Genomic DNA, 24,399 nt, shown 5'->3' with positions numbered 1-24,399 from the left:
GTATCTTTAACAACTTTATCATACTGTGAGGCAACGACAGTGAGTCAGACTGATGGATCCAGTTTGTGAGAAATGACCTTTTTGTGCATTTTGCAAAAAAAATTCCCTCCCTCTCTCATTCTAACAACAGTTTTCATACTTCCCTTATGTATAGGTATATTGATTTTCCAATCATAATAAAAGTCATGTTTTTCAAAATACAAGAGGTACAAAAAATAATTAAAAAAATAACTGATTTATCAAAGAAATAACTGGGATACGTGGTTTTTTTAATTGACTTGTCAATACTTTAAAGACAGCTCTAATCGCAAGTATCTACGGTATAATAATAATTGTTTTCTTGTAAAACACAGTGTATGACTATTTAATATTTAACACTGATATTTTATCTTCAATGATACTAGTCTGCATATTGGTAGATACAAATATTACTTCATTCCTTAAAATGTAAAAATAATATTAGAAAGAATTTGTCGTTGTACTCCCTTAAATCCAATTGAATTACAAGTTGGAATACTTTGCATATGTTTTGGGATAAACATGGAAAGATTTTACAATGTTATGTACAATAACTTACAGTAATAATTAGCTCTTGTATAGGTTTTAATTTAGGAATTTTGCATGAGTTTTTCTGTTGATATGGCTATTGTCTTCAAAAAGGATTTAAATATTCCTCCTTCTATTATGTTAACCTTTTAAATTATTTAATTTGCTATACCATAGTATAGCCATATAGAAAATTGTGAGCATTTTGTCTGCATACCTTTAATGAATTGTATCTTTTTGTAATTTTTAACTCTGATTAAACATTCACATGCTTATTTGGTCTCTGAAGACTGTTATCCTTTTCTAGGAGTCTGCAAAAGAAAAATCGCTTTTCCCATCATCCTAAAAGTTTTCACTGCTGTATTATTTCTATTTATCACCAAACCAATGAAGTATCACAAATACATATATAGACAGATTTTGAATTAGAGCAAAACTCAGCGTGAATATCTTTCTCAGTGCAGCACCTGGCTTTTATTTTCAGGTATTTATTCCCAAAATGGAAACATTTCTACTCTTTCTTTTTTTTTAAGGTGAAATAGTATTTCTTATAAAAATATTTGTAGCTGAAAGCCTTTAACCATTCTTTCTTTGTTATATGTTCTTTTTTGTGCTGACAGTCTTTAAACTCTTGGTTAAAGCTATGCTGGGCCACATAAAAAAAAGTATTCAGGTACATAAAGTAGATTCCAGTAGCAAAACTGTGATCCGTAAAACCAGACGTTAAATATATGCCACACTGTTGAGGTGCCTAAAATCAATACGTGCACATGAAAGGCTTCCCAGGCCATAAAACACAGGGAGCAAAATGCCTTCCTGAAACACGGATTAGTGCTCAACTTCTGGAGACCAACAGGGTTTCAGATGTTCCCCTGTAGTCAGCGTTTCCGACCAGCTGCTCCCTGCTCGGCACACGGGCTGCTGAAATGCTCGTCTGTCCCCAGGCAGCGGGGTGCCCACCAGGGAGGCAAAATCACTGTGTTTCAGCCAGATCCTTCTGCCAGCCCCGGCAGCTGTGCTGACAGAAAGCAGGCGGCAGCATGGGAAAAGGGAGGGAGATCTTAGAGTGAGGGCTGCCACAAATCTCTTGAAATCCCGGAATATTTTATATATGTATCTATACTCTTATAGAGGTATCTATATTTTATAGATACCTAAAATTTAATTGCCTGATAGGATCTTTATGCGACTCTGCCACAAAAAAGCGCTGTAAAGCAGGTACCAATTATTTTCTCCTTTTTTGTTTTTTTTTTTTTCCCCAATATAAGGGATTTGCTTATGAAAGAACTTCATTCACATTACTATAATAAAAAAGTATGCCAAGGGTGGCTGAAGCAAGTTTTGGTAGAGCACTCCTTCCATAGAAATACCTAGAGCTATAAGGCATCTCAAAGCAGCAAGAGGGGTTTGGGTTCACTGAAAGGCAGGGGACAATAAAGCAATAAGAAATACTAAGCCAACGGACAGAAAGTATGGTGGGAAATCACAGAAATCTCTCCTTAATAAAATAGATGAAAATCTGATCTACCTAAAGGACAAATGTGGTGTTTCAGGCAGTCCTTACACTGGGTTTGTTAGAAATACTCAAATCAAAAGTAAACCTCAGGGCATCTAACCTGGGCAGACCAAGAGGAAGCAACAAGGTTCATACAGTCCCTTGGGGGACAAACAACCGACCCATGCACAAAATCCATGTGGAAAATCAAGCCATTTTTTCTTACTCATCAGGTTTTTATCTCAAGACTAGGCTGCCTGTGTGAAATTGCATGAGTTGCAGGTTTAAAGCAATAAAGCTTAGGTCAAGCTGTATTAATATTTCAGAAGGTCACCTGGCAACATTCACTAGGCTGCTCTTTATGCCTCATTTTAATTTAATTCTGGACCTTATGGTGGACCAATTTTATAACATGGCTGAGGAGCTGGAATAGCTGAACTATAATTTCTGCCAGCTAAAAGCAGTGTCAAAGCCATTCCATTTTTAATAACAGTGGTATATTTAATAAATCATCAACCAGTATAGGAACAAGGATATTGTAAAACGTAGAGCTACATGTATTGTCTATCCATGTAGGCACTGCTTTGCTTAATGTATTCTATTTAGGACTTCCTTGTACATTTTAAAAGAACAGAATGATGGTTTTTATCCAAGTACAAGAATGTTTTATTGGAGGTACCAAACAACCTTGACTCTGCCCTGTAGTGACATCTAGATGAAATAAAGATGAACAAAATATAATTTCTCCTTTAAAATCCATGTCAGAAGGGAAACCTTCTTTTAGGTCCTTGCCCCAGGGACTGCTAATGCATATTGCATGAAACAACCAGAGAATAAAAAAAAAAAATATATCAAGAAGTGGAATTCTAGGCAGCCCCATTCCTCTTCTAAAAGGAAATATATATCACCAGCTCCAGAACCGTGCTTCTTCCCACCAGCTTCAAAATGCTGAATGTGGATGCTGCCCAGCTCCATGACCCCCAGTTTCTGCTTTACCCAAATGATGAAGTTGTTACGTCAGACAAGAAAAACCCTTTGAAGCAGAGAGGAATCCATCTTTTCAACTTTGTAAGGACACTCATACTTTCTGAGAAAAAGATAGATATCATCACAACAATATTTGTTTCTTCTTTGCAGTTACTGGTTTTGGAAACCAGAATTGGTTTAGAGTTAACTGAAGTGGTTGTCAGTTTTGAGCCTTGAAAGGCTTAGAAAGAGCCCAAGGGCTGGAAGGGAGATGTCCTGGAACAGGGACAGAGCGGGGAAGGGTGCGCTGTAGCTATAGATATTCTCTGAACACCCCCTTACACCTCCTCCTCTTTACTGGCTGTTATTACAGCTTAGAGTGCAACAGAACACAGCCAAGAGACAGTCAAATGCCTATTCCCAAATGATGACTTTTTTCTCCCCAGACACACCGCTCAGCCTAGAGAGCAGCCGTGGGTTCCTCTATCTTCATCCACAGCAATGAGAACTGCAGAAGACGCCTGTGTCCTCTCCATCACAGACTCTGGGGGCTGTGAACCTCATTTCAGTTGCCTAATTCTTTGCTTTCACTGTATGGAAGTGCCTAAATTGTGTTTCTGAATCGCAGTCCCCATCCCAGCTTATCAAAGAAGGCAAGCTCAGTCTTTCAGAGTGTGAGAAGACTGAAGTTTGGGGAGAGATTGATTAATCTAAAGGTGGTCGAAAGTCTGTGTTTTCCATTCCTTGGGAAATTCTAGAAAAAAGTTTTCCTGGTTTAGAATGAAAAAATACCCTGCATTTTATAAGCAACCATGAAGGAAAAATCCCCTCCCAATCAGACCCAGATTTGCATCTCTCATCCTGAGGAGCATGTAAAACAAAATACAGATTCTGCATCCATCAATTGCAGTGGCGCATTGTTTTTTTTTTTGCAAGACTAATATATCATTGGACTAGAGAAGGATGCAAGACACAGGAGTTAAACCCAGTGATTATGACTCTTAAAGGTGATAGTGAAGCAATGAAAAGCTGCTTACTGTAGAGATTGCAGGAAAAAGTTGTTTTGTTTTGGGGTTTTTTTTTCCCTGTACTCTATTTAGCCTCCTTCCATTTTGCTTGAAATCTTGGTTAAGAAAGTGGTTTAGCAAGGCTGGCTCAGTATCTTGTTCATAGTATCTTTTTGGAGACCTTCTCTTCTCTTCTCTTCTCTTCTCTTCTCTTCTCTTCTCTTCTCTTCTCTTCTCTTCTCTTCTCTTCTCTTCTCTTCTCTTCTCTTCTCTTCTCTTCTCTTCTCTTCTCTTCTCTTCTCTTCTCTTCTCTTCCTCTCCTCTCCTCTTCCTCTCCTCTCCTCTTCCTCTCCTCTCCTCCCCTCTTCTTCCTCTCCTCTCCTCTCCTCTCCTCTCCTCTCCTCTCCTCTCCTCTCCTCTCCTCTCCTCTCCTCTCCTCTCCTCTCCTCTCCTCTCCTCTCCTCTCCTCTCCTCTCCTCTCCTCTCCTCTCCCCTCCTCTCCTCTCCTCTCCTCTCCTCTCCTCTCCCCTCCCCTCCCCTTCCCTTCCCTTCCCTTCCCTTCCCTTCTCTTCTCTTCTCTTCTCTTCTCTTCTCTTCTCTTCTCTTCTCTTCTCTTCTCTTCTCTTCTCTTCTCTTCTCTTCTCTTCTCTTCTCTTCTCTTCTGCCCTGCCCTTTGCCTCTTGTTTCTATGTCCCATCAAAAGAACCACATGTAAGCATTTAACTTTAAATTTCCCTACAGAATCATAGATTTGAAGAGAACTTCTTGTGAAATCTTTTTTGCAGTAGAAGTGTAAGCTTTTTAAAGGTTTGGGGTTTTTTTTTGTTATTCTGTACATGCTGAGTCACATCTGTTGCTTTACATGTTTGCCTTAAAGGGAAAACAGCTGCTCTTTCCAATTGGATTACTCTGCTGACACTTAAATCCAGTTTTGCATATTCACAAGACCATTCATCCCATATTTCATCTCTCCAATGTTAAAAAATACATTGTGTATTAGTGTACCATGTCATATTTTATAATTGAAAAGTAATCAAATATTATTAAAATAAATATTATTAAAATATAATTATTAAAATATAATATTATTATTATATTTTAAATATTATTAAAATATAATTATTAAATATTATTAAAAGCAAACAAATTATTTTCAGGCTATGGTATGTATGTTCTCTCTAATAGCACTGTTCTGAAACCTCCCACTTTGCAATTGTGAAAATGGAAATTCAGATCAGAAAAGTGCCAATTTATGAGCTATTAGATTCAACTCCAAAAGGACAGTGTTGGGGGAGGTGCTTCCTTCAGAAATGGCATTTCAGAGCTCTTCAACCTCATACCAGAGCAGGTCACATCTAGGAATTTTATTATTAATACATTCATACTTTTTAAAAAATGCTGTATGTTTTATGCTGCTTTTGACCTTTGGTGTTTTGCTAAAAGCATAACAGAAATAGTATCAGCAGATAAATTTTCTGCAATGTGACCGGCCTCTTCATATCAAAGAAAGGTTTGGAGTTCTGACTAAAGGATTCCTTAGCTGATGACAGATCTGAAGGGCTTTTCTCATAAAGTCCTGTACCGGCTATAGTGAAAAAGCAATGGATGTCCCTAAATTAGATTTGAATAGTAAAAAGTGTTGGTAAACATAGGAATAACTATCTTGTGATAGAGGAAAAAACATCTTGGCTGTTTCCTATTTCCTTCAGAGGCAAGAGGGAGAACTTTTATGCAATAATATCTAATTTCCTGTTAAAGAACCAGGCCTAATTTTGTAATTGAGTGATCCAGAGCAGCACTCTGGAGCTATATGAGATTAGTTCTGTAATAGGACTATATCTATCTATTTAATTGCACAGCAGTAAGGGAAGGGTTAATTTTTAAATCCCCAGATTTGCTTGGTTGAATAGGTACACTGGTGGAAACGTCTAAAATTTATACTAGAGATTACAAGTTGCAATGAAGGTTAGGGCTACTGTAACTATAGCTGCTTCATCACAGACAGACCTTTTCTCATCTTAAAATCTGAACACAAGAGCGGTTTATGCTACTAAACTTGATAGATAACTGAGAGGTAATTTGATTAAACTAGAACCATGCTTTCACGGAGAGAGAACACCAGTGGGCTCTCTAAGTATGGAAAGACAATGAATGAGCCAGGAGATTGATGACAAAGTGATGGGAATTCAGATGAAACATGAATGTGTAGATGTCCACTGGAACGCACCGGCAAGGAAAACAGCAAACCTCCAAGTTAGCATTAGAAGCCCTCCTACCGGTTACAGTTAAGTGAAAGGCAACGTATAAGTTACTACCCTGAGCGATCTACAGTTTTGTGGCCTGAGATAAGCAATTCAAATCTCTTCTTTTTTAGAGGCTGCCAGTCCCACCCCGCAATAACCTCTGGAGGGAACCAGCACCAGTGAAAGTCTGCATGCTGAAGGAACTGATGCGCTGAGGTGGTCCCTGGGCACCTCCTTTGGGCAGCATGCCAGCCCCCATCATGCCATTTCCTTGGGGACCATTCTTTGCTAAACCAGATTAAATAGCCTGGCATTTCTAGGTCATGCCATTTTGCAGCTGAGTTTAGTCAGAGACGAGGGGTCAATTCATCTCAAAGTTTCATCTCTCTTAAATGTCTCTTTCAATACAAATCAAAACTCCTACATCTTTTTATTTCACCAGCATGAAAGTTCAGGTGTGACTCAAAAGTGTACATTCCACTAACTTTCCCATCTTTACCTTGTAATCTGTGGTTCTAAAATAGGCTTAAAATTAAAAGTTAACTTCAAACATAAACATAAGTCCTTCCATGATTACAGCTGTTTCAATCTTTTTGTTGCATTAATATTTCATAGTTAGTATGGCGTCCTTTGAATATCCACTTGGTTGCTTCATTTAGCAAGTTTATTTTAAAATTCAAATTTACAAACATTGTTCAGAAGGAAAAAAATATTTTTGTGCCTCCAAAATGTAATTTAGTGCATTTTACTTGCCCACTAGCTTATGAGAATTATTAGCTATTACCAACAAAATCAGCTTTCAGTAACTTGCATCTCAAATTAATTTCTGCAGAAGCTCATAATTTAATAAGTGTATGTGTCCTGCTGCTGACAAGAATACATTATTCATTTATCAAGTGTTTATCAACATAGGGTTCTTCAAAAGTAATTTGTTGTTCTGAAGAGAATTGCCAAAGGATTTCTGGTTAGCAACATAAACTGGTGTCTGAAAAAATCAAATATGAAATTTCTTCTCGTTTTCATACATATTATCTACTCTGTTGTGCATACACTTGTGTATGGGTGTGTGTTTGTATACATACTAATGTATATTAACTTCTTCTCCATCAGTGACAGTCATTTTACCATTTCTGTTATGCTATTGGATATTTATATCTGAAGATATTTATAGGAGCATAACTATGTGAAGCACATAGAGACTTCATATCCATCTGTCTTCCTCGCCAAAAACAGGACAAAAAAACTGATTTATACCCACAAAATTATTACAAATGCAGAAGAAACCACCCTATCTGATTCAACTCTTTATCAAGAACTGTCTGGATATTTTTTTCAAAGACTTAAGAGCAAAACTGTGACTGTTCAAAAATATTTCCCTCAATTTTTTTATAGCCTCTGAAAGGGTTTAAGATGAACTTTAGTATATTGAGCTTCAGAGCTTTCTCCTAGGTTAAGCGAGTAATGGTATTTAACATATATTTGGTTTAGGGACTGGTACGGCCAGTGTGTCAGCTCTTGGATGATTCACTCCTAGACTTGAGCAGAACTGTACGTGTGAGGCTCATGTACGTGCGAGGCTCTGGTCCCAAACCTTTAAACTTGAAGCCTGGAGTTAGAAGTGGAGGCACTAGCACTTCGCAAGAGGCCAGATAGCAGATAACGCTGGGGACCTGTCACTCTGTGTCACTTGTTCATCGGCCCTGTCTTTGAAACTAGACACTTTAAGGTCCAATTGTTACCAAATATAGAATCATAGAATCATAGAATCATAGAATCATAGAATCATAGGGTTGGAAGGGACCTCTGGAGATCATCTAGTCCAACCCCCCTGCCAGAGCAGGGTCACCTAGAGCAGGTTACACAGGAACATGTCCAGGTGGGTTTTGAATGTCTCCAGAGTTGGAGACTCCACCACCTCTCTGGGCAGCCTGTTCCAGTGCTCTGCCACCCTCAGGGTAAAGAAGTTCCTCCTCATGTTTAGGTGGAACTTCCTATGTTCAAGTTTGTGCCCATTGCCTCTTGTCCTGTCCCCGGGCACCACTGAAAAGAGCCTGGCCCCATCCTCCTGACACCCACCCTTTAAGTATTTATAAGTGTTGATAAGGTCACCCCTCAGACGTCTTTTTTCCAGACTGAAGAGACCCAAATCCCTCAGCCTTTCCTCATAAGAGAGGTGTTCCAGTCCCCTAATCATCTTGGTAGCCCTCTGCTGCACCCTTTCCAGCAGTTCCCTGTCCTTCTTGAGCCGGGGAGCCCAGAACTGGACACAGTACTCCAGGTGCAGCCTCACCAAGGCAGAGTAGAGGGGGAGGATGACCTCCCTTGACCTGCTGGCCACGCTCTTCTTGATGCACCCCAGGATGCCATTGGCCTTCTTGGCCACAAGGGCACATTGCTGGCTCATGGTCATCCTGTTGTCCACCAGGACTCCCAGGTCTTATAGTCATATAGTTTCAGATCCCAGGTCATATAGTTTCAGATCACAAACTTTCAGCCCCAAATCCTCTCTTTAAGACCTTTGTGTCGGTTGCGTGGGAAATAATTGTCAAGAAAAATGAGACTGAAATCCACCCTCTACGTGGCTGCTTGCAAAAGGCTGCAGCTTTCATTGAATCCAAAATGCAGGGGCTTCAGAGCTCTGGGCACTTGCACTGTGACTACAGGGAAAGTACGGTTTTCACATACACGGATAAAATTCTCTACAACAAGCCCAGAAGACCTAACAGGTTGTATTCAGTTCTGTGTGGCACCAGCCTACCCACCACTTGTGCCGTGTTTGAGGGCTTGACTGGAATACATGAATTGCATAGATCTTGTAGCGATCCTGTGGTCACCAGCAAAAACTAAAGTTTCTCATCATTGTGGATGCTCTTTAATACTCCCTTGTTTGGTCAGACTCTGCAGGCAGTGGTTTCATCACTTTGTGTCAGGACACTCGTCACAGACAGAAGAGGCTGAAAGGGGAACTGATCTATTAACAAAAAAAAAAAAAAAGAAAAAAGAAATTGAAATAAAGAAATGGATGAACCTGCCAATTGCAGGATGTCTTCACTAGGGAGAAAAGGAGACGCAAGACGAAAAGCTACAAATGGGGAATGTGCACATTTGCACTGAGCAGCTTGTGCCTCTAGCAGGTACCAAGCCATGTCTGCTTCTTGTTTATTCTTCCTGTGCATATGCACATCTGTATTAACCTCTTTATTTTCTTCTGATTGAAAGATGAATTATGAGCCTTTGTGAGCACTTCAGATTTTATATTCCAGCTGGTTTTCCATGTCCTAGTTGTAGTTTTCCTATAACCAGATGTCAGTGGTTCAGCTGATTAATCTCACTGGCGTCCAGTCATGGGCACAGCTGCAGCCACTTTTCTAATGATGGCCAGATAGAACAACCTTCCCCTGCTCTAAAATTTTGTCTGTACAGTCCTTCATTTAGCAACATGAAGAACACTGTCATACAAATACAGTAAAGTTCTTACTATTGTGCCAAAGAAACCAAATTTTATGTCCTACGCTGAGCCACTAGTACTCATTTGGGTATAGTCTTGTATTTGATTTTTTCTGAAGACTTTGGCAGGCAGAACTCTCAAATTCTGTCACTTGGATGAAGATCTCAGATATAAGATAGAGATACGACCCTGTCTTTTTTTCCAGATAGTAGTTGTCATCTGAAAAAAGGCCAGTTGGATGTTTTCCAATGGAAAGCTTTTCTGATAGGCAAATGTTGATTTGTCTAAAGCATAATATCCTGTGGAAATATATTGATTTCAAAGAACCTGTGTTGGAAATGTTCCTTACTGCCCTGACACTGGAGAGTCAGGTAGCCTGAGCAGCCAGCTGGCCCAGAAACAGGACAGGTCCAGCTCAGCCAGGGACGAGTGGCTTCCAGGTCCTCAGACCCATCTGGGAGAACTTTTGAGTCAAAACTAATTTACTCAAAGTCTTTCAAAAAAAGATTTTGCTTGTTTCCTCTTTTCTGAGGTTGATTTTAATTTGGTTTATTTTAAACGTAAGGGCTTTACTACAAACTGGAACAAAGAACATCTTAAAATCTTAGGCTACTCTGTGAAATCAAGTTACTCAAAAGTTTTTTAATTTTAACTCTTTTACAGCCATTCTACTCCAGCAATGCTGGAAAACACCTTACTGACTTAAACTATCCAGAATAAAGTTCTTAGTTTGTAATAAGTCACTATTACTGATTTCAAACAAGAGAAAGTGTATTTTTTACTTTGACATTATTGCATATTTCCCTGATAAAATACAAACTATAGCATCTTACAGATAAAAATATCTATTTACTTCTCATAGGCCTTGTGAGATGATTAAGGAAAACTTTTAGAGCTCCCTTTGGAGTCATTGGCTAAAAAGTCTAGTGCTGGGCCTTCCTCCCACTGCACTACAGATATGAGTAATCAAGATAAATTGACCTCAGGCACATATGTAGTTAATCAAGCAGAGGGAGCTTAGAAGACCTGAGAGAACGTAGGAGCTGAGGATACAGAGAATCAAAATATCAATCAGAAAGCTGAAGAGAAATCAAAACGTTGAAGAGAAAAGGCAAGCAGTCTTGCTTGGTTGTGCAGAGGTGGGTGACAAGAGTGTCAGTGTCTTAGGCTAGGACAGACGTGTGATGCTCAGGTTGCACTCCATGTGATGTGTGTGTGACTGTGGAAGGAAGTGTCAGTCAAACACTGGCTTATTTTCATATGAGTTTTTTAAGAACTTTTCAAACCCAATCACATCTACAGGCAGATGGATTTTATTTTCCTCTTAAAATTAATACACTTCGTTTAACTATCCATGTGTATTGTATGTTCTTAGACACACTGCACAAAACGTGGGATTTGTACCCCAGAATTGTCATGCCTACAACGTTTACAACAGAATGACTAAGGAGTTTTTCACAGACAAGAAATATCTCTCGAATTGTCTGATCTTGTAGTTTTATTTTCTAAAAGTCAATTCAATTCCCTGCTAGGTACCCAGGTATTGGAATAGATTAGTGGATTGCAGTTGAATACTATTGATTGCTTGTTTCTATTATTAGGTGATCCCTATGATAATTTTTATAGCAAACTAAAAAGCATTAGGATCTATGACTCTACCAGTTACATTTCAGAGTCATATTTGACCATTCAAGGCAAGAGAAACAGTTCTTTCCTTAATTGTTTGTATACGGTCTATCAAAGAAATAGAACACTTAAAGAACTAATGCTTATGAATAAGTTTTGTAAAATTACTCTAATATTTGCAGGAATACCAGGAACTTTAAACTTCAAAATTAACAGCTTTCATTAGAATATTTCATCAGAAAATTAATTCAGGAAGTAATTTATCCCCCTGTCCTGCCAGGGCATATAATCTTTTTAATACCTTTAATAAAAAAACAATCTAAACACACTGCGAGTCTGATTTTTGACACTTTCAGTCTCCTTAACTGTCATTTGGCATAAATTGTGCTCAAAGCGATTGTGATAATCTACTGATTATTTTCAAGATTGGATACTAAACAATAACAGCATATTGCAGCAGCAGTATATTAAAATAGTTTTTTGTATTAGATTTTTATCAGCTTTCATTGTGACGTACAATCTGTTAAAGTGGTAATTTTGATAACACCACTTCTATACTTGCTTTAGAGAGGAGGAAAATTAATTGGTCTCCTAATCTTTATAGAGCTGATAGCTTTGGGATGCTTGTCTGTGTCGCATACAAATACTGATTCTTTGTTGTAGTGCTAAAAACAAGTAGCAATTAAAAGAGAGCTAATTTAGGAGATAGTTTGCAGTCTTTGGATAATTTCCCCTAAGTGTATTTCTTTCAGCACTGCACCATATTTCTTGTGTTAGTCTTTTTTCCCCCTTTGTGTCAGTGACAAAGCTCGGGCTGATCCTGGACTCTGCAGGATTTCTCCAGTTGCACAGCACCAACGGAGAAACTGACCTCCGTGACTTCTGGCCAGTTCAGTCCATAAACACAGTGCTGCATGCAGACACACACGGGGTGGGTAGCTTCGGACATCCACACTGTAGGTTTCAAAAGCTGATTTTGATTCATTAAATTCTTTTCATGAGCAGGAAAAGAGTAGGCCCTTGGGCACAGCTCAGTTCTCCTCAGGCAAAAAACTAAAGCAGGCAAAATGCAACGCATGCTAGACGTGAAAGGGTGTCTCTAACATGCATGAAATAAGTATTTGTCCTTAAAGATGTCTATAACTGCAAATTTTTTATAATAGTACCTAAAATGAGATTCCGCCTCAGGCTATAGGCACCTGAATGTGTTTGACTTCGGTAGTATCTAAACTGTGTGTTAGTCATTAAAGACAATACGTTCCAATTCAATTGCCTAAATGTAGACATCTGAGGCACCCTGGCCTGCCTAGCACATCCTAGGTCAGGCAGATACAACACAGGACAAGAGGGAGACCTGTGATCTTCCAAAGGAGGAGGTGGGGGCCAGAGAGAATGCCCTGTCACATGACAGATATTAGATGCATTTATTTGGACAAATTAACTGCACCCTCAGCCCATACAGTCAGTAGAGCTTGCAAGACTATTTAGTCGCATATAGGTGTCTGTTTTAGGGTGAGCTGACTAGTTCTGTTGACTCTACTGAACATGCTGCTTAGAGCTCCTTTTACTGTAACAGGAGTTTAGACACAGACCTAATGTGAAGAGAGACATGTTTCACTGCCTACAGTCCATCAAGGAAAGGCAAAGACAGGTTTGCACATAGAAATCTCTCAGAAAGTCTTCATCCTCCATATGGTTAACTTCATACGTAAGAGGTGTCCCCATGGGACTGACCAGCCTGGGCATAGGACCAGCACAATGATGAAGTGAAGACCATGTGCATTTCAGGATTAGAAATGCTCTTCTTCATTCTGTGTAATTCTGTTGAGGTACTGCTCCAATAGGGTCAGAGATGAGAACCAAACTTCTCCATCTCACATGTAGATTTCTCTCCCCATTGTCCCAAGGCAAAGTACATAGCTTTACACGTTATTTTATCTCATAACTCCGACGCTTCTGAGTTCCAGGTAGCAAATATAAATCCTTTATCCTTTAGAATTGATACTTCTTTAAGTACTTCTTTTAGTTTGATTTCATCAGAACTTGCTGCCTTTGAAGAGCCCCTTCATGGGCAGGGGCTCACAGTATTGACTGCTTGGTTACTTGTGTATGAGCAATTATTTATATGGATGAGCATAAAGCCAATGGAAATATATTATTAAAGCAGATGTGTTTTCTAAAGATAGTAAACCAGTAAGCTCTCAGGAAAATTCACATCAAAAGCTTTTCCTCCTATTGGATTTTATTATGCAAATTTTAAGTTTCCTTCAAAACAAGTTACAAAAAATATAGTTATCATAAGACTAATTTTAATTAAATTTTACAGAACATGTCTGCTGAATATAACAATGTTAGTTCATTGCATCGATCTGCTATATGGTATTTTGTAGTATTGTATAGTAGCTGTTTATTCTAAATGAGCTACTGTACGTAGCTGTGACACTAAGTCAAGTACAAGTTATACAAAGCATCCCTTCAGCACTTGTTCACCTGGATTTTACCGTTTATTAACATGATCACAAATGGTATGTTACATATACCTTTGTAATGTTATTCTTGTGTAAATAGGAACCTAACACAGTATTTGTGTTTGGATGTGTTACCAACAATCCCCTCCTCAGCCTTGTGTGAGAAATGTCCACAAACAATGATTTGATTATATTTTTTTTTAATTCATAATGACCTGTAAAAGCAATTCTCACACTGCTTTTCAGTCCCAGGTTGAAATGTGTATTGCAGCAGCACCTGCAGTGGAATGTTCTGCTTTGAAATCTGTCTTACGGACATTGCTTAGTTTCCTGAAAGCTGTTTCCTGAAAAAGTCCTGTCTGACCCTTTTTTTCAAGAGTATCTGCACATAATAGAACATGATTAACACTTTTTGACATTTTTCCAGCATGAATTCAGCGCTTGGGAGTTTGAACAGCCACGCACTCTAACCACAGTGAAATACCGCACGTTTGATGTATCCAAGAGCTCAAGCTTACAGCGCATGGTGAAACACCTTTCTCCAATAAGGCACAAGCATAGAGACCAGGTGCACAAGCTCTGCGAGGTACTTGCTGTCTCCCACACCTCTGCACCATGCCTCCGGAGCAGGGAGCACGGTGGAGTACAGTGCAGAGACACCTGCAAGGCTCAGGCAAACCCAGAGGGTTGTGCCAGTCCTATCAGCCCTGGACCAGAGCCATGGCTGAGGTGGACGTGGGAAGGAGTAGGGTCCAAAACAGCATCAGCTCTGCCAGCTTCTGCAGGCAAGGTAGGCTGTGCTCAGGGAACCACTGCTGAACAGTGCTGGGGTCAAGTGCCAGGCAGTGTGACAGCAAGGGAAGCAGGCAGAATCAAATGAGTAGCTTTGCTGCTTTGCTGTGCGGAGAGGTTAAAACATAGAGTTCTGTTCAATGGGTTGTTTTTAAGTTACTGTCATAGTTAGGGATGATTCCTGTGGTATAAGACTTACAGCTTTCTTGACTCTCAAAACTTTGTAGCGAGACTCTAGTTACAGAATCAAGAGAGAAGATTTTTTAGTTTTCCAAGAGATTCCTTCTAAAGAAGAAAGAAGGAAGATGTCTCAGGCTAGGAAATTGTACAGAGTGCACAAGCCACAGCAATCATGCCTCCTCTGACATTTTGAGCACGTCGTCTCCCTCCTACCTTCTTGAATTCATAGACCATCAGGTAAAGAGCCATTCAAATGCCAGTTGAAGGAAGTTCAGACTATACTAACCAAAGGAATTTTTTTTTCTAATTATTCACCCAAAAGAAGTGTAATGAAAGGCTTGATGCTGTTCAAAATTGTGTACTGATCCAATCAGATATTTCTGTACCCCAGCAGTAGAGGCTTCACAAAACAGCTCTCACCTCATTTTTTCCCATCCCGGGAGCATGTCAAAATGGAGCTGCCCTCATCTGTGGAACTGAGAAATAAAGTAGCTGTTTTGAATCAGGACATTTTGGTGTGATCTTCCATGGCCAAATAGAGGAGAAAACCCAACAGTTTGACAGCTTTCATTAACGTTTTGCCTTCATTGTTTTTTCTTCATGTTTTTCTAAATGTTTCAGAAAGTCCAAATATGGCCACTTTAACATCCTTTTTCCACAAGATGTCTGTGCCAATTCAGCTCATAGTTATACTGACCTCTGAACCTAACAGCATTCATTTCAAATCACTCTAATTTGAACAGAATCAGTAAGCATTAACTCTGATCCTACCATGGGGAAAAAAAAATATCCCTTCAGGATTCCACTTAAAATTGCTCTAGACTGATAGCAGCAAATCCCCATGGCCACCAGCAGGACAGAACTTACTTGGGAGTAACAAAAAGAACCATTTTAATCCACTGTGTCTACCTCAGCCTCCTCACAGAAGTTGATCAGCGGTGACCCAAAGCAGCCCTCCGAGTGAGGAGGTTGGCTCAATCACTTACTTTCTCTCTAAAGCATACAACTTGCTATCTGCAATAGAGTGGTATTGCTATTAAAAGAAAATATTGTTTGGCTCAATAAAGCTTCACCATCTGTGGGAGTTTAGAAAGGAGGCTCCTGGTTTCATTTAAAATGAAGGCTTGGATACCAGAATAATTTCCATTCAGGTACACAGCCATCAGACCAACAATTAAATTAAATGTATGCTTTTCTATATTTCTTCTTTACTACTTGTTATTCTTTACTACTGCTGTTTTGTACTCCTACTTGGAAAGAGGTCAATAAACTGAGATGGAAGCGGGGATAGTTTTATTACAGCACAGTAGGCATTAAGGTTGACATTGTTTTGCTGAGACCAGAAAGCACACTTTACTAGATCTTGAGTTTCTGTAAGACGTGACAGATTGATATCTGTCAGAGATGGTGTAAAAAAATAATTTTAAGACTCTTTAGTGTTTAAAAAAAGTGCCCGACACACTGGCAAGTGCTCCAGACATTGACAGCATACCACCATTTATCCATGTGAACTGAAAGTGTAGGCTCCAATGGCAAAGAATAAGACTCTGCAAATTCAGTGGAAGGATTAGCCATTTTGCTGTGAGACAGTAAGCTTATTCATATCCTTGTAGATAGAAAGGAAAACATGACCATATGCACTCAGCTGGTGTGAATAGTGGTTTACTTCTCACAGAAGCAGTTAATTCCATGTACCTAAACATTAACGCCTGTGAGGTTATAAAGCAGTGAAACTGGACACTAGCATGCAATCTTAGACAGGGATTGAGGCTGGACTGTGAGAACCATAAGTACAAATATGAGATAAAAAATGAACAGTTATACCTATGAAGTCAAATATAGATATGCCAATAGCCTATCAATATAGTCTATATACTAACAGTCAAATATAGGTAGACTAGCCCAGCCAAGGGTTCAATACTAAGTGTCAGTAAAATAGATTTTTAGATTACTAGAAGGGCTTCATAATGTATTTAGAAACACCGTGGTCACAGGATGCCACTGGAATCTATGGGAATTAGTTGCTGGAAATTCTCTGCGGGTGCCTTTCTGTGGCTTTGGCCATCTCAATACCTGAGATACCTTTAGTGATAGATTCTCAGCAATGTTCAGACACTTAAAGACAGAATAGGGAAAAATACACCAGTTTAGGAAACTGCTGATGAAATACCAGAGACCCACAAGGAAAGACGTTTAGAGCAGCCCTGATGCTTCACAATAAAAAAGTTATTGCTCTCTGATGTTTTATTGAAAAGAAATGATCCCAAAAAAGCTGAAAGGAAGGAAGTATATACAGACTGAAAGAAGAAAAACATGAGGAAGGGGAAAAAAGAAACAACTTCAATTCCCAAGCTTTCCAGAAACCACAGAAGTCAAAGACAGGGCGCAGATGAAGGTGGAATTGCCATGTGCCTCTTGGTATAGCTCCAAAGGATTTTAGTAACCAAACAGGCCAGCATTTGGAAGCATACAGGATGTTTACTCTGTAACTATGCAGTGTCTCAGGCTATCAGAGGAGAATTATATTTTTATTTAAGCCATAAAAAGCAAGTGATGATTTCTCATGGCAAAACTGTCACTTAATGCAGTCATGGTTGGCAAAATGAGTAATATTTTATCTCTGAAGCAGTAGGAAGAGCAGGTGCACATGTCCCTATTTTCTTGCTTCCATCAGCAGTGTTGCTTGTTATTTTGTTGCCATCTGGCAAAGACAGCAGGATCTACTAAAAAATACAGCTATTAGTTTTTCTTTAATAAAACATGGTTACCCAGTTACCATTGGCCCACAACCTCACATGAAATGCATGAAGTGCGATTTTTGGTTAGGTTTTTCTAACTTATTGATTTTGCATCCTGTCAGTTTTCTCCTCTGATAAACCTTTTCTCCAAGAAAAGTGGTTGACTGACTTACTCTCACGCTATTGTCTGCCTTACAACTCATAGAATCACTGAGGTTGGGAAATACCTTTAAAATCATCGAGTCCAATCATAACACTTTCAAGTCTACCACAAGTCAAACTGGTTTGGCTTTTTTTTTTTTCCTAAACCTAGGAAGAAAATACTACCCTGCTACAGGAATTTTCTAAATTGCAATCACTTTCTCTGAATGACAACAAAATCTGTCTGCGGACTTTACAGCATGGAAATTTCCAGGATAGACACCTCTAAGATGTAGTTTCACTATTCATGGCAGGACTAATAGTCGCTGTAAGAGGATATAACAGTAGAAGAGTTTGCCTTGCCTTAGGTCTAAATACTCCCTTGTAAGGAAAGACAGTGGGCAGTGCTTGATGTTGCTCCACATGAATGCTCCTTTGTTGTCCTGTCCCTGTCCAAAGTGACCACAGGTGTCCCACTGTCCCATCAGTTACCCCATGAGTTCTTGCCATCTTCCTCCTCTCACCACGATATTCCAGATCCTGGTGTCAGTGTCTTTCGGTGTGTTTGCCCTGAAAGAGCCTTTTCCTCTCCCAGTAGCCAGAGGTCCTCCATTTTCCACAGCTACACCAAAATGGAAATTTCCTTACAGGTTTTAAGCCTGGAAATCTGGTCTTATTGTTGCTTTTTGGTGCATTTGATCTCCATTACTGCCACATAGAATCATAGAATAGAATCATAGAATCTTCATGGTTGGAAAGGACCTTTGAGATCATCGAGTCCAACTATACACACAAAAAAAACGCACAAAACCCCATAAACAAACAACCTACAATCTCTGCCACTAGAGCATGCCCTGAAGGGCCACATCTAGGCATTTCTTAAATACCTCTAGGGATGGTGACTTGACCACCTTCCTGGGCAGGCTGTTCCAGTGCCTGACCACTCTTTCAGTAAAGTAATTCTTCCTAATGTCTAATCTAAACCTCCCCTGCCGCAACTTCAGACCATTTCCTCTGGTCCTGTCGTTATTCACCTGGGAGAAGAGGCCAACACCCACCTTTCTACAGCCTCCTTTCAGGTAGTTGTAGAGGGCAATGAGGTCTCCCCTCAGCCTCCTCTTCTCCAAGCTAAACATGCCCAGCTCCCTCAGCCTCTCCTCATGTGACCTGGTCTCCAGACCCCTCACCAGCTTGGTGGCTCTCCTCTAGACACGCTCCAGCACTTCCACGTCCCTCTTGTACAGAGGGGCCCAGAACTGAACACAGCACTCGAGGTGCGGCCTCACCAGTGCCGAGTACAGAGGCACGATCACTTCCCTGCTCCTGCTGGCCACGCTATTCCTGATACAAGCCAGAATGCTGTTGGCCTTCTTGGCCACCTGGGCACACTGCTGGCTCATGTTAAGCTGGCCGTCCACCAGCACCCCCAGGTCCTTTTCTGCTGGGCAGCTTTCCAGCCACTCTTCCCCAAGCCTGTAGCGTTGCTTGAGGTTGTTGTGACCAAAATGCAGGACCCGGCACTTGGCCTTATTAAACCTCATACAGTTGGCCTTGGCCCATCGATCCAGCCTGTCCAGGGCCCTCTGTAGAGCCTTCCTACCCTCAAGCAGATCAACACTCCCACCTAGCTTTGTGTCATCTGCAAACTTACTGAGGGTGCACTCAATCCCCTCATCTAGATCATCGATAAAGATATTAAACAAAACTGGCTCCAAAACTGAGCCCTGAGGGACACCACTGGTGACCGGCCGCCAAGAGGATTTCACCCCATTAATCATAACTCTCTGGGCATGGCCATCCAGCCAGTTTTTAACCCAGTGAATAGTACACTTGTCTATGCCATGATTTGCCAGGTTCTCCAGGAGAATGCTATGGGGGACGGTGTCAAAGGCCCTACCAAAGTCCAGATAGACAACGTCCACAGCCTTCATAAAATCATAGAATCATTTAGGTTGGAAAAGACCCTTGGGATCATCAAGTCCAACCATCAACCCCGCTCTACGAAGTTCTCCCTTACACCATATCCCTTAACACCACATCTAAACAACTCTTAAACACATTCAGGGATGGTGACTCCACCACCTCCCTGGGCAGCCTATTCCAGTGTCTGACCACTCTTTCTGTGAAGAATTTTTTCCTAATGTCCACCCTAACCTTACACTGCTGCAGCTTGAACCCATTCCCTCTTGTTCTATCGCTAATTACCTGTGAGAAGAGACCAGCACCAACCTCTCTACAATGGCCTTTCAAGTAGTTGTAGAGAGTGATGAGGTCTGCCCTCAGCCTCCTCTTCCTCAAACTAAACAGTCCCAGCTCCTTCAATCGCTCCTCATAAGATTTATTCTCCAGGCCCTTCACCAGCTTCGTTGCCCTCCTCTGCACTCGCTCCAGCACCTCGATATCTCTCTCAGATTGGGGTGCCCAGAACTGGACACAATACTCAAGGTGTGGCCTCACCAGTGCTGAGTACAGGGGGACAATCACCTCCCTCCTTCTGCTGGTCACACTATTTCTAATACAAGCCAGGGTGCCATTGGCCCTCTTGGCCACCTGGGCACACTGCTGGCTCATGTTCAGCCGCTTGTCAATTAGAACCCCCAGGTCCTTTTCTGCCAGGCAGCTCTCCAGCCACACTTCCCCAAGCCTGGAGCGATGCATGGGGTTGTTGTGGCCCAAGTGCAGGACCCGGCACTTGGCCTTGTTGAAGCTCATTCCATTAGCATTGGCCCATCGGTCCAATCTATCCAAGTCTCTCTGTAGAGCCTCCTTATCCTCATCTAGATCAACACTCCCACTTAACTTGGTGTCATCTGCAAACTTGCTGATGATATACGCTATGTCCTTATCAAGGTCACCAATAAAGATGTTAAACAGAAATGGTCCCAACACCAAGCCCTGAGGAACACCACTTGTGACCGGCCGCCAGCTGGATTTAACTCCATTGACCACCACTCTTTGGGACCGCCCATCCAGCCAGTGCTTGATCCAGCAGATCGTATGCTCATCCAGGCCATGAGCCACTAGTTTTTTCCATGAGAATTCTATGGGGGACAGTGTCAAATGCTTTTCGAAAGTCTAGGTAGACAATGTGCACAGCCTTTCCCTTATCCAATAATCGGGTCATCTTGTCATAGAAGGAGATCAGGTTCGTCAGGCAGGACCTGCCTTTCATAAGCCCATGCTGACTAAGCCTGGTCCCCTGCTTGTCCATTATATGAGTTGCAATGGCACTCAAGATGATCAGCTCCATGACCTTCCCTGCTACCAAGGTCAGACTGACAGGCCCATAGTTTCCCGGATCCTCCTTTCTGCCGTTCGTGTAGATGGGCACTACATTTGCTACCCTCCAGTCCATTGGGACCTCCCCAGTTAGCCATGACTTCAGGTAAATAATGGAAAGTGGCTTGGCGAGCACATCTGCCAACTCTTTCAGTACTCTTGGATGTAACCCATCTGGTCCCATAGACTTGTGCGCATCCAAGCGGCGTAGCAGGTCACTGATCACTTCCTCTTTAATTGTGATGACCTCGTTTAGCTTGCCTTCCCTGTCTCCCAGCTCATGAGGCTGGGTGCCCTGGGAACAGCTAGTTCCACTGCTAAAGACTGAGGCAAAGTAGGCGTTGAGCACCTCAGCCTTTTCCTCATCCTTTGTGACTGTGTTTCCTTCTGCATCCAGTGAGGGAGGGAGATTTTCCCTAATCCTCCTTTTGTTGTTAATGAATTTATAGAAACATTTTTTGTTACCCTTAACAGCTGTAGCTAGGTTGAGCTCTAGCTGCACTTTGGCTCTCCTAATTTTATCCCTGCATAGCTTCGCTATATCCTTATAGTCTTCATGAGAGACCTGCCCCCTCTTCCAGAGGTCATAGACTCTCCTTTTGTTCTTGAGGTCCAGCCAAAGGTCCCTATTTAGCCAGGCTGGTCTTCTTCCCCGCCTACTTTTTTTATGGCACATGGGGACAGCCTCCTCCTGTGCCTTTAAGACTTCTCTCTTGAAGTATGTCCAGCCTTCCTGGGCTCCTATATCCTTCAGGGCAGCCTCCCAAGGGATTTTGTCCAGCAGTCTTCTGAATAAGTCAAAATTTGGCCTCCGTAAGTCTAAGATGGCAGTTTTACTAACCCCTCTCCTTGTTTCCCCAAGAATCAGAAATTTGATCCTCTCATGATCACCGTGCCCTAGATGGCCACCAACCTTTACTTCCCCCACAAGTTCTTCCCTGTTCACAAGAAGCAGGTCCAGGAGGGCACCTTCCCTGGTCGGCTCACTTACCAGCTGTGTGAGGAAGTTATGTTCCACACATTCCAAGAACCTCCTGGATTGTTCCCTCTCTGCTGTGTTGTATTCCCAGCAGATATCCGGGAGGTTAAAGTCCCCCACAAGAACAACGGCAAGTGACCGTGAGATTTCCCCCAGCTGCTTATAGAAAGCTTCATCCACCTCACTGCTTTGGTTGGGAGGTCTATAGCAGACTCCCACAGCGATATCAGCTTTATTGGCCTTTAACCTAATCCAAACACTCTCCACCCCTTCATCAGTATACTTGATTTCGGAGCTCTCATAGCATTCTCTAACATACAGGGCCACTCCACCACCTCTTCTTTCCTGTCTATCCTTCCTGAAGAGCTTGTAGCCATCGATTGTGGCACTCCAGTCGTGTGAGGCATCCCACCACGTTTCTGTGATAGCCACTATGTCATAGTTTTCCTGGTGCATCATGGCTTCAAGCACCCCGTTTGTTGCGCATACTGCGTGCATTGGTATAGATGCACTTCAAATGTGCTAATGATTCCAACACCTTTCCCACCAGACCCCTCTCAGGTGCTTCCATGATTTCTAAATGTCTGTCCCTTCTCTCAAATGAAATGGCAGAGTGAGAGTCCTCGCTAGTCCACCATCCTTCAAGCCCTGGCATGCCTCCCTTGGGTTTATTCCTGACAGGCCCAGTTATCTCCCCTTCCCCCTCATATCTAGTTTAAAGCCACTCTTCCTCAAGCCTGTCGTGTTGCTTGGGGTTGTTGTGACCAAAATACAGGACCCAGTACTTGGCCTTATTAAACTGCATCCAGAAGGCAGGTCACATGGTCGTAGAAAGAGATCAGGTTGGTTAAGCAGGACTTCCCTTTCCTAAACCCAGGCTGTCTGGCCCCGAAAAAAATAAATTTTTCAATATCTTTAAAATAGGTTTTCAGAGTATCACTGAAACTTTTGGAGTATTTTACAAACTCTTTCTTTTGGTGCTCAAGCACCCGCCTGTTCTGGTATTGGTATTTCTTGAAGACATTATTTATTGTGTCAAGAAGTTCCTTTATTGCACTCGCGATGTCCTTGATTGTCTGAAGAAACCTCACTCTGTCATTGATCTCATCAGGAATCTTACTAAGAATTTGTTTAAATGCTCATGCCTTTTCATTAAGATCTTGGAATTCTGGTTCTGTTCTTTCAATCATATACTCTTCTACATTATCAGCTGCCATGTGCAGAAGAGACTCCATGAAGTTCACATCCACACTTTTTTTCTCCAGAATTTTCATAATGATGTCCTGTGTAAGACCTGGATTTTCTTTTTCAGCCTTAATAAAAGCTGCTCTCAGTGTCTGAGCTGCAGATAGATTTACTCTTTCTAGCTCATTAAAAACAGCGTACATGACAGCATAGAGAGGCATGGAAACCATAGAAGTGGTCTCCGCTTCATTCTTCATCTCTTCCATTGTCATCCTCATTCAAAGACCCACTTCTCAAGGAAAACACTATAGAACCAAAAAACTCTTCATTCACTGAAATGTTTCTTCTTTTTCCTCGTTGTGCAAGAATACTTGAAGAGCTTGGAAAATATATTGTCCTCCCCCCCAACCCGCGGAGCTCTCGAGTGGGCTTCACCGCCCCACTGGAAGCGCCCGCGAGGAGGAAGCATCCGCCGCTGCTACCACACACCAGGCATTGTCCGGACTTGTTGAGTTGTTGAGGCGTTGTCTCATTCTTGTGGTATGAGAAATAAAAACAGGCATCAAAAAGTGCGAAAACAGAGTCCCCATCAGACTGGAAGGAAGAGGAGCTCCTCCCCTGAGCATGCAAAGACCCCTTCCACAGCAAGACCCCTTCCACAGCATTCAGGCGTCTGGGCTCAGGTAGCTGCCCAGAGAGCATGTAATGCCCAACGAAAGGGATGGACACCTCTGGGTCATATTAGGGAGGATGTGTGCCACCCTTTTTAAAGAGACAGATAAAACCCACTTTCATTAAATTTACACTGCTGAGAAGTTAGATGATACTTTTGCATTGCACAGTATATATTTGCCTGAGAGAACTGAAATTAAACTATCATATAAAACAGAAAAGAGCCATTCATAGTTTCTCGGAATACACAAAGTATTATGAGCTCTAAAAGTTCTTTTCCAGAGTAACCCTTAATACCATCTTAAAAAAAAGCACTCAAATCAGAATGTCATTTATTTGATATGCATAGATTGATTGCCCAAAAACAAATGAACACACAGAACACTAAATAATATATTGTGGCTTAAATAATTGAAATAGGGCAGGAATTCACGTGGCTTTCTAAAATACATTTGGTTCAGCTGACTCAATAAAATATGATTTTATAAAGACTATCTTGAAAGTTACTCTAGGAAGAAAAGGAAAAGGAGTTTGAGAAACAGAGCACAACAGACTTGCACGTGGGTGTACAATAGACGATGTCCTTGGCACCAGCCCTGGTCTTACTGTACCACTGCCTCCCCTTCTGTTTCCT

General features: G+C 41.3%; 1 pseudogene; it reads right to left on the bottom strand.

Moving 5' to 3' along the window:
• Positions 1-9,173: 9,173 nt before the first annotated feature.
• On the bottom strand, positions 9,174-23,528 carry LOC134510878 (programmed cell death protein 10-like; annotated as a pseudogene).
• Between the last annotated feature and the right edge of the window lie 871 nt (positions 23,529-24,399).

This window comes from Chroicocephalus ridibundus, chromosome 2, assembly GCF_963924245.1.
Source record: "Chroicocephalus ridibundus chromosome 2, bChrRid1.1, whole genome shotgun sequence".
In the NCBI taxonomy this organism is placed as follows: Eukaryota; Metazoa; Chordata; class Aves; order Charadriiformes; family Laridae; genus Chroicocephalus; species Chroicocephalus ridibundus.
This window is presented reverse-complemented; position numbering and strand designations above follow the sequence as displayed.